The sequence below is a fragment of the Engraulis encrasicolus genome, chromosome 3 (genome assembly GCF_034702125.1).
Source record: "Engraulis encrasicolus isolate BLACKSEA-1 chromosome 3, IST_EnEncr_1.0, whole genome shotgun sequence".
Lineage (NCBI taxonomy): Eukaryota > Metazoa > Chordata > Actinopteri > Clupeiformes > Engraulidae > Engraulis > Engraulis encrasicolus.
In genome coordinates this window covers 47,504,146-47,515,379 of record NC_085859.1, presented here as the reverse complement: position 1 = coordinate 47,515,379, position 11,234 = coordinate 47,504,146, and the positions used below count along the sequence as shown (strand labels likewise).

At 42.5% G+C, this 11,234-nt stretch overlaps 1 long non-coding RNA gene across 2 annotated transcripts; it reads right to left on the bottom strand.

The window, feature by feature from the left end:
• Positions 1 to 3,182: 3,182 nt before the first annotated feature.
• On the bottom strand, positions 3,183 to 5,930 carry LOC134445473 (uncharacterized). 2 transcript variants are annotated; one of them, XR_010034270.1, is made up of 3 exons: positions 5,861 to 5,930; positions 4,366 to 4,422; positions 3,183 to 3,699 (listed from the first exon to the last, which is right to left on the bottom strand). It is a non-coding gene; the product is annotated as an uncharacterized LOC134445473 (long non-coding RNA). The 2 variants fall into 2 exon arrangements; XR_010034271.1 differs by lacking the exon at positions 5,861 to 5,930 and adding an exon at positions 5,311 to 5,523 and having other exon boundaries at positions 4,366 to 4,562.
• Between the last annotated feature and the right edge of the window lie 5,304 nt (positions 5,931 to 11,234).

Sequence of the window (11,234 nt, the reverse complement as noted above, 5' to 3'; positions counted from 1 at the left end):
TTTGTTGTACATTCTAATAGTCCACATTCTAACCTTTATAATGGTATCATCACATACACATGGGATTCTGGTAATATTTGACGAAGCCCTCAACATGCACATTCTGGAAACAATTAAAAAAAGAAAAAGAAAAGTCTTTATTTATACTCAGCTTTGTCTGTGCCTACTTGTGGCCTGTTTTGTTGTGGCTAGTCACATTTTCCAATTTTCTATTCATACCATCCTCAGTCATCTGATAACCTCAATCATAAAACCGGTACTGTAATCCTTGTCACCAGTTGTCAGTGTTCAGAGCCAAGCTGGCCTGGCCCAGAAGTGGCTGCCACATTGCACTTACACATTGTCCTGCAAATCTTAATGAATTATGGTCCTTTGGAATGTAATGGGTAAATGGATAGGGCGCCAGGCTTGTAGCCCAAAGGTCGCCAGTTCGACTCCGGCTAGGTTGGTGAAGGGAGTAATTAACCAGTGCTCTACCCCATCCTCCTCCATGACTAAGGTGCCCTGAGCATGGTACCTTCCCGCCGCACTGTTTCCTTGCGGCGGCATTGGGGGCTGTCCCTGTTATCAATGGCTCTGGGCTGTCCCCTTGCACGGGTGAGGCATATATTCAATTTTGTTGTGTGCAGTGAATTCTTGTGTGTTATGGAGTGCTGTGTCACAATGCATGGGAGTTGGAATTTCCCTGGTGGGCTTTCACTTTCACTTTTGCTTTAGTGGCCATCTCTGGTACATCTACAACACACGACATCAGGGCTGTCAAACTCAAATTGACCAATCTGGAACAAACAGGCCAAACAGGCTCAATATTTATTTTTTCTTTTCAACGGAATAAAATTGTGTGTACCTGTGCATACCCATATTTCATACTCATATTTAAATTTCACAAACAGATTCCCATCATGGTTCAAATATGACAGTATATTCTGTTGCATATGAGTGTAAGCTGTTTCACTGACGTGGGCCCACTCACCAAATTTCATGTTCAAATCTTATGCCATTCCTGCACTACATAGTATGCCAAAGGTGCCACTGCAGATTACACTATACATTACATTATGCTTAGCTGACACTTTCATCCAAGATTTACAGGGTATAGGCTACAGTCATTGGAGCAATGTGGGGTTAGGTCACTTGCTCAAGGGCACTTCAGCCATGGAGAGAGGAAGGTGTTGGTAAGGGTGGGGATTGAACCTGCAACTCTGTGATCTACAACCCAACACCCTAACCATTACAACACAGCAGCCCCACTATACATGGAATTTAAAGGCAAACACTGAGTCGGACCAGCAACGATCTAAATGAATTAAAGAATCTTTGGTCGGACCTATTGTTATTAATTTGGTTTTACTAGCTTGGTGTAGCATCAGTGTTGGAGGTTATCAAACAGAATTTGTCACAAAGCTTAAAAAAATCAATTAGGCCTTTACACCAGTTTAGAAATAATGGCTTGGCTGGCTGAGAAACCCTAGCCTGGGCGAATAGCCGACTTTTGACTCCGTCAATCAGTCTGGCAAAAGCCATGAGGAATCCGTCTCCGTGGACGATGGGAGATGGTCTGATCTTACTCTATCATTTAAATTAATTGAAGTTCCAATCTTAAATTAAAACCCATATTGTGCTTTATTAGCATGCCTGTTACGTTATAGCGTCGCAAAATCATACAAATAACAAAACGAAAGTGTGAAGTTACCTTAACCAATCAGTAACGGAGCTCGCGGGTGAGTTCTACATCACCACTCTCAACTGTTTGCTGATTGGCGAATCACTGAGAGAACCGAGCTCGAGGCTTTTGCCAGACGATGTGCGGAGCCAAAATCTTTGGGTGGAGTACAGAGGATGGCGTCGCGAGGCTAGAGAAACCCACCAAAGTTGAAAGACTTTATCTCTTTTTACAGACAAAAAAGTGGCTTGTTGCACTATAAAACAGAGACAGCCTCGCAGGATCAATCATTGAATGACACATGCAACTATATTCCTTTGATATAGGCTGACATGAAGATAGGATTACCAAGACAGAACATTAAAGACTTCTGACTGACACTCTTGTCCTGCATATGTCACGCCCCATGCAGCTTTGGTACTGGTTGGTAAAGAAAGAGTGACTGCTTCAAAAGTCAAATAAAAAAATGAGTACACTAGCATCCTACACCTTGGAGACATGCAGTGTGGGAATAGAAAGATGCTTGTTGCTGGCAGGTTGTAGTAGACACTCTTGCAATGTAGCACCTGCTACTTTGGTCCCAGGCTATGAAGACGTTCCCAGACTGGCTAATATCAATCTGGTCTCATTATGGCATTTTGAACTAAGCTACAGTCTGAATTAGTTTTGGCGTTTCCATTTTGACTTCAACTAGGTTATTTCCCCAATCAGCAAAGGTGGAGAGTGGAGCATAGCTCTGCGAGAGACTATTGATTTCTGGCCAGAAATAGACTACTATTGCCAAAATAGTGATAGCATTCCAGCCAACACGCAGACACACACACACACGCACGCACGCACGCGCATACACACACATACACACACACACACACACACACACACACACACACACACACACACACACACACACACACACACACACACACACACACACACACACACACACACACACACACACACACACACACACACACACACACACACACACATTAAGCTTAATGTGGAGTGGTTAGGCCTATATGAATGTTGTAATTTAACTGTCCTGCATGATTTTAAATACAATAGGCATGTCCTTATAACCTGAACAATGAACACAATATTGTTAAATAAATTCCACAGAGTCACAGAGGTGCTTCTTATATCAGACGTTAGTTCCGTTCAGTTTACTTTATTGGTACTGAGGGTAAACTGCCTTTGCCGTTTTAGAGAAAGATGGGTGTCCTTACATATAAGCTACAAGACACACAACATATATAACATGGCATCTAAAATGTAGGCTACACAAGAATAAATAGTACAAGGACAGCCCTGACATATCATACAATAGGTGGGTTAAACAGTTTAGGGCAAGTTGCAATTAACAGTTGGCCTACATGACCTCACCTGTACTGACGTATTTATTCTTTTAGTATAACTGCAGTAAAGTCACCAGAATGCTTCATGCGGTTATTGTAGAAGTATGGCAGAAGTAACATTATATTATTGATTTAAGTGCAAAAACACCGGTTAAGTCAGTCACAAGAGCCTAACAGATGATTTATTATTTAATCTAAACCCAGGAAAGAGGCTGTGTGTGAATGTTGTCTCCACTTTGTGCAGAAGATTCATTGTATCATCAGAGATGCTGTAGAAAGCCAGAGTTCCTGAACAGTGGTTCACATACACTCCTATTCTGGAGCTGTCCACAAGAGGGAGTTTAGTCTCTTTATTTTTGTGCCAGAATAAGGAAGTGCTTTTGGAAAGTTCCATGCCCCACGACTGATCGTTACATCCATACACTGACTTAGTACTTCCCCCTCTCCTGTGCATGTTTCTATATATCACAGCTACTGACACACACACCCCACTCCACTCGACCTCCCAGTAGCAGCGACCAGATACACCCTCTCTACACAGCACCTGAGGCCAGCTATCGAACCTCTCTGCATGGTCAGAATAAACCTGGGGCTCATCCGTCCTCTTCGCTGCCCTGTTTCCCTCAGACAGAAGGAGGCTATTGTGTGCCGTGCGTGGGTCCAGTGTGAAGTAACAGTAATCTGATGGTGAAGAAGAGAGGCCAAACCTTGACTTTTACAGTTTTTTTTTTCTTTACTGTGAACTTCAAAGACTGAACATCATGTGCTATGTGAAGAGTTTGTGTGTAAATAAGTTACAAAATTGAAAGTGTGTGTAGGCTTTGTGTGTGGTTGGGTGGTTGGGTGGTTGGGTGGTTGTGTGTGTGTGTGTGTGTGTGTGTGTGTGTGTGTGTGTGTGTGTGTGTGTGTGTGTGTGTGTGTGTGTGTGTGTGTGTGTGTGTGTGTGTGTGTGTGTGTGTGTGTGTGTGCAGGGGCGGATCTAGCCATTTTGGGGCCCTAGGCGAAATATAAACATGGGGCCCTCAAAAGTCATTATATAGACATACAATTCTGTGTTTTGGTGCTATTTTAGTGTTTTATCTCACATCATCCATTACTTTCGATACAGTTAGTGACGAATTAAGATCAAGCCTATATGTTTTCCACGACTGTTGTGACAGTTGGGGCCCCTATGGAGGACAGATTTGGTTGGGGCCCTTGGCATTTGCCTAGGTTTGCCTAATGGAAAGTCCGCCTCTGTGTGTGTGTGTGTGTGTGTGTGTGTGTGTGTGTGTGTGTGTGTGTGTGTGTGTGTGTGTGTGTGTGTGTGTGTGTGTGTGTGTGTGTGTGTGTGTGTACACTACTTACACTTCATGAACTCTTCTCTGGTCATTGGTTCAGTAATACCAGTTGTGAAACTAGACACTGAAACAGAAAACATCCCATTGGCAAACATACTAAGTGGTGAACAACACAATTTCCCTTCTTTTTCTCAAATAGATGGATTAAAATGTTGTGTTATGATAGTCTGTATGGCTATTGTTAGCACATAGTTCAGACACTACCTACACCAGGGGTGTCAAACGTATGGCCCGCGGGCCGCATCCGGCCCGCCAGAGGGTTCCATCCGGCCCGGATGTAATTTTTTTTTATTTATTATTTTTTTTTTTAAAGTTTTTTTTTTTAATGAAATAACCGAAATGCGCAATTACGCCCCTCGGGGCAAAATCGATACCTGCATGACATTAACCCAATGGTCCCTCTGTTATACTGTATATATGTAGTAAAGTGCACATCACACTTCTATTATAAATGGTGAATTTGTACTGTAACAGGCATTTGATAAAGCTCATATATTATAGATCTCATATATAGAGATAACATGTTAATACTTCTTATTCGTATTGTATTGGTATTGGTTGTAATTAAATAATAAATATAATTGGATTTGTACTGGTTCCTATTAAGCTGAAATTGGAAACGGGATGTTAGAATGCGTGAAAATGCAGGAAATTACATCTAAGAAATACAAAAATTTCTGGGGGAAACCCCCAGACCCCCACCAAAATGAACTGTCCCATATTTAATTAATTGACGGTTGGCAATGAATGAATGAAGTCAAGGAAATTTTGCATAGGATTATCAGTATTGCATTGCTTTCTACATATTCAACACACTTAAAACGTGATAGTACTGAATACTAATCCTCTGCTTTACGTTTTTTTTTCGCGATGATGTTACTAATGCGGCCCGCTTGAGGTCCACATGGGTTGTATGCGGCCCCCGGACCAAAATGAATTTGACACCCCTGACCTACACTAATACGTCCAGACCACATGGGGGGCTGCTTGACCTCTGAGCACTTTCGCTTCCGACACAATTCCGACCACCACACACAATTTCACCACAGCAGAGCATGGATAGGCCTAGTCAATGTGTGTCCTCGGACATCAGCACCGGTGTGCAGGGTTGTGTTGAAAACAATGGAATCGAACTTTGGCCAAGCAGTGCTCCGCACTTTGTCGGTGCCGACAGTGGTGTAGTCTACTTTTTTCTGGTGGGTATACTGTATATTTGAGCATTTTTTAAATGGGTATACTGTATATATTTGTGCTATTATAAACAATGGATCAATCAATTTTAAGTGGGTATACTGAAACCCCTAAAATTTAGAAGAGTCTCCGTATACCCGCGTTCTGCGTAGACTACACCACTGGGCGCCAATGTGCGGAGGCCCTAATTATGATCAGGGGTGAGTACTGGCATCCTGTCAACAGTTGGTGTTTGATACAGCTACCAATGTCAATGAACTGACCTAGAGAATTTGTATCTAGGACTTACAGGGTGTTGGAATTGAACTTACTATCTGGATGTAGGAAATCCTTACTTTCTGCTCTTCTGACTGGATGATCATGATCTGTAACTGGAGACAGTCAGTCAGCAACAGTTTTCATCATGAGCCATGCATCATGTATCATACTGTATATGTTTGTTTGTTTGTGTGTGTGTGTGTGTGTGTGTGTGTGTGTGTGTGTGTGTGTGTGTGTGTGTGTGTGTGTGTGTGTGTGCGCGTGCATAAAAACTCACATTCTACGTGCTCAAAGATCTGTGCAGTAATTGCTGTATTGACAATGGAGAAAAAATATTTGAGTTAGCATCATGTCATAGCATCAATAATATGCATGTGTCAATCACACTGTAACCTTGTCCAACCTGTTGCTGCAGATATCTTGACTACTTCCTGCTCGAAGATTGGATCTAATTTCTCCTCCAGCTGCAGTCTTAGAGCAGTGACAAGTTCCTTCACAGTCCCAAAGGAGAAGCTCTCCCTCAATGTCATGCTGCTTGAAGCTGTGCTGAAAGGATGATCTATGAGGGATTCCGCAATCTGCATAGAGACACATACAAAAGGAAGAGAAAGAGATACTGTATATGTCTGGGTGTTTAATCGGAATGACACAGAGCATTTGGTCTCCCCAAAAGTCTACAACCACTACAATGCTCACCACATACTCAAAGTAAGTGTGAGGGTTTCACACTATACCAAATATGAATTGACTCAAAGCACCTTCAGTTGGGTCAACAGTGGCAACCAAAGACTCTTGTTGTTCCCCATTTTGAGTGGGTGTGGCCTTAATGTGCAATAGATGCCAAAAGGCATTGCCAAGATGGCCACCAAGACCTTGACTTTGCTGAAGGTACCTCAAAGAAATGTTGGGTTCATGGGTTCATATTTGTTCCCCAGAGAACGTTTAGATTAGACAGAAAATGTTTTAGATTTATAAAGGTAAATTTTACAGTGTAGGCCTATAACATGATAGTCCAGAATGGCTTCATGTAGGTAACATATAAAAATTGCAAAACTGTTGTGAAAACACACATTGGGCTCACAAAATCTGTGAGAAATAAATGTTGTTACCTTGAGGAAAGGAATGTCACCATCTATGTGGCAAAGCTGCTCCAATTCTGCATCTCTCCTCTTCAGTTCTGCAATCTCCTGCTCCACCCGCTTCTTAAGTATTTCAGTCCGACTCACCTCAGCCTTCTCCTGAGCCCTGATCACCTCTATCACCTTATCAACTCTTCTCTGAACAACAGCAATCATTGTCTTACTGTCATCCACCACTGCCTGTGCAGATCTCTATAGAGAGGAATCAGGAGAAGCACAAAGGGAAAGTCATGCAACCGAATTCAATCTGTATTGGTGATTCTTAATAGGCCTATTGAAAATAAATCCTGGAAATCATGGAAGTTCCTTTTGAAAAAGTTTACAGCCAAGCCACACTCTCACCTTGAAAGTCTCCACAGCCTTGCTCATGTCCTGCAGCTCTTTCTCTTTCTCCTGGATTCTCTGCTGACATCTCCTCTGGCTCTCTCCTATCTGCTTCTATTGATGTACAAAATTTGCTTTTAATTACTGTATATGTGTTAAAATAGCAACTATTACTTGGAACACATTTGATAACCCTTTTTACTTGAGTGGTTTTGTTTAACCAAATTATACTCCGTGCAGGGAGAGCACTTCCACAGCAACAGCTTATTTAGACCAGTTTAAGCAAAAACACTTATCATTTAAATGACTAATTGTTGAACACCTTTATCATGTTGGTTTACTTACGTTTTTTCTTTGAGCCAAACTGTATAAGTAGCCTACAAGTAGGCCTACATTCCAAGGTCTCATTCAACGCTGGCATTTTATCTGATGAACACTCCCTCTAAATTATTTTACACAGGTTTCCAATGCCTTTCTCTTTTTTAGTTTTGGGCCCCTACCCTTCACCAGACAACTGCACTGGCCGAAAAGGTCAAATTTTCATTATAGATTTACCACACCTCTAAAATACAAATATCATCAAAACGTACCAGTTTGTGGGTCTTTTCATCTGAAGCAGTGACTGTGTCGTGGCCTTTGTGTTCGTCCATTAGGCACCGAAAGCAGATGTAACTCTGATCAGTTCGACAGAATAACTCAAGTTCCCTGTTATGACGAGAGCAGATATAGTCCTCTAGCTCTCCTGTGGCATCAATCACTGCATGTCTTCCTCCAGGGTTCACCAGGTCATGGGCTTTCAAGTGACTTTCACAGTACGATAAACGACAGTCCAGACAGGACTTCACCGCTTTGAGTTTTCTCCCTTCGCAGACGTCACATTCCACATCTCCAGGTCCAGCATAACACTGAATGGTAGAGTGGTCATGGCTGGATGGTGCTTGGACTCCGAGTCTTCTAAATTGCTTCATCATACTAGCAATCAGTGGGTTTTTGGACACCAAAGGTCTTGGTGTGAAGGTCTGTTTGCATGCGGGACAGCTGTAGACTCCTCTCTGATCTTCCAGATCCCAGTGGTGTTTAAGGCAGCTCATGCAGAAATTATGTCCACATGGAATAGTTGCAGGATCCCTCAGAAGGTCCAGGCAGATTGGACAAGTGAAGGAGTCTTCATCAAAAGAAACCGATTCCGACATTTTCTCGCTCTCACAGAAGCCAACCACACACAGCAGTGAAAAGCTCTCAAGTTTCACTATCCTCTGAGTATAAACCCACTCATAGAGGAGAACAGGTTTGTCAAAACAGGTAGGGGTGTGTATCTTGATGGTTAGACAAAAGAACAAGTTACAGTATGTTTGACCATGGTTTGCCAATGCCATTCCTCTTGCTTAATGGGATTGCTGCCAAAAATCAATAGTAGGCAATTCATGTAAACAAGGTAAATAGTGACAGATGCTGATGGACTCCCCTTATAGGATATTAATAGGTGACTAAAATCTGACTCCCAAAGGAAGTGGGGTCCTGGTGACTATGTTGCCCTTTCCCCACTATTTTGGCACCCCTGGCGACAGAAACAGTGCAAAGTGCATAGTAGATACAAGTAGGAACATGCAGCCATGTAAACGCCTTTAATGAGTGTCAAAAGTAGCCATGTACAGGGCATTGGTGTTTTATGGCAACATGACCATGAAGCAGTGCATAAAGTCTCAAATGATGCACTTGTGCTCTTCAGTGTTTTAGTGCGTATTGCGTATTGCACTGAAACATAGTGCTCGAAGTGCACCATCTGAGACACGCTTACGGCGGCCATCTTGTGATGCCTAGGGGCAGCTATTTCGGGGCAGCTATCCCTCTATGTTTTTCAACTGCGCGTGAACAGCATTTGCTTGTAAGATGATTGGATCAATGACAGAACAGCTCCGTAGGCAATTGGCTCTTTTTGCCGGAAAGGATTGAGATGCGCACATACACGCCATATTGGCGTTAAGAATCCCCCCCTTTCATTCTAAGTGTTTTGTCTCATATAGAAAATCTCTGATAAAATGCAGCAGCACAGCTCATGCGGACATACAGTACTCATAGTCACACACGAATATAACAGGCATGGTCCATGTACTTCCTTATGCCATTGTGTTATGTGACCAACAATTTGTCAATCAAATCATCTGTCTATTAAATGGAGGGGGTGGGTTATGGTTACTGTAAACCACAGGTTTGCAGGTTCGATCCCCATCCTAATCCCTTCCTCCCTTCATGGCTGAAGTGGTCTTGAGCAAGGCATCTAGCCCCCACACTGCTCCAGGGACTGTAACTAACATCCTGCAATATCTGTAAGTCACTTTGGATAAAAGTGTCAGCTAAGTGTGATGTCATGTAATGTATCGCTAGGCTTACTGAGGAGTTAACCATGCACTGTGAGGAACGTAACGTATGAGGAAATAAATTACGTGCCACTGTCATGTGATCTGTATCTTGGTATGATCACTGAGCATATATCAGCCCATACATCAGTTGTTCCCGTAGTGCAGACACCTGCACCCTGCCACAAAAATACACAATTGGTACCACAAGGGCATTCCATAGGGAATTTGTGTCAGAGATTAAGGCTAGAGATTAAAGCCTGGTTGATGCTACATTTGTTTCCAACCTGATGAAATAACTGATGGCCTCAGAATAAAGGAGACGGCATTCGGCTTGACAGAGCTCACTTGTCCTTCCCATCTTACTGAAAGCAACTTCGATTTGTCCTGAATGATGGGACCATGGCCTTTTCAAACGGAGAAGGATAAAGATGCTTCCTGCGAGGGCAGGAGACGAGCTGCTCTTTTCCCATCTGAGGGGGGAGATGAGATGACATGTTGTTATTAACCTGTCTGACTTCGGTGGGCCTCATCTTTTCATCACTGCCACTTTCAAGAGCAAAAAAAAATCAATAGTGATGTGACTGTGGGTGTTTCTTCCTCTCTATAGTAATAGATGGCCTTGGGAGATGTAAGCAGAATAAGCTACAGTGTGCCAGAGATGGGGATGTGTCAAATGTGACTGAAGCGTGTCTATGCTCCCACAAGCAGCAGCTTTATGTTCACACATTACATTACATTTTGTTCACAAAATTAGCCTTATTTCCCCACATTTCCTTTATCAGCAATTTAGATAATTTTTTTTGGGTCTTTATTGATGACAGGATAGTATGACAGGTGGACTGGAAGCGAATGAGGAGAGAGACCTGGACGTGACGGGAAATGATCCGGACCGGGAATGGAACCCAGGTTGGCCGCATGACAGACGAGTAGTGACGTACAATTAGGCCACGGCAGGGCCCTTTACCACTCATTTACATTAGATTTTAATGACAGTGTGCCTCCCCTGTTTGTTTAGATTTTTTGGCTGTTTTTGTTTTGTTTTGCTTTTCTTAATCTTTTCTTTAGTTTTGTGTTTTGTTTTGAGTGGCAGTTTGCTTGTTTTGCTTGTGTCTATTTGCCTGATTTTTCTCTGCATTATCATGTGACAGATGTGGGCCCCTACTCCCTCTCAAGCTTTCTGTATTAGGCAGGATAGGCCTAAATACTAGACCTAGGCCTACATGCTGTTTCGTTATCTTTGTCACGTGTAGGCTACATAGCCTACCTTAGGACTATGTCTTGAAAGAAAGAAAGAAAGAAAGAAAGAAAGAAAGAAAGAAAGAAAGAAAGAAAGAAAGAAAGAAAGAAAGAAATGAGGGTAGGATGTGGGAAAGCAGGGTTTTTTTTCTACTAACTGAAAAAATATGTAGCCTATGAAATGTGGAACATAGGCTACATAGGAATGTGGGACCACTTGGGGGGTTGAATACGGCTGAAGTTACATTCAGTTGCTGAGGCCATACTAATAAAACTGCAAATCAGAAGGAACTGATGTAGAGCTATGCACAGAGATCTGCAGAAGTTCCATTTTCACTAGAGGGCGCTCAAGCTGTTTCTGAAACTGA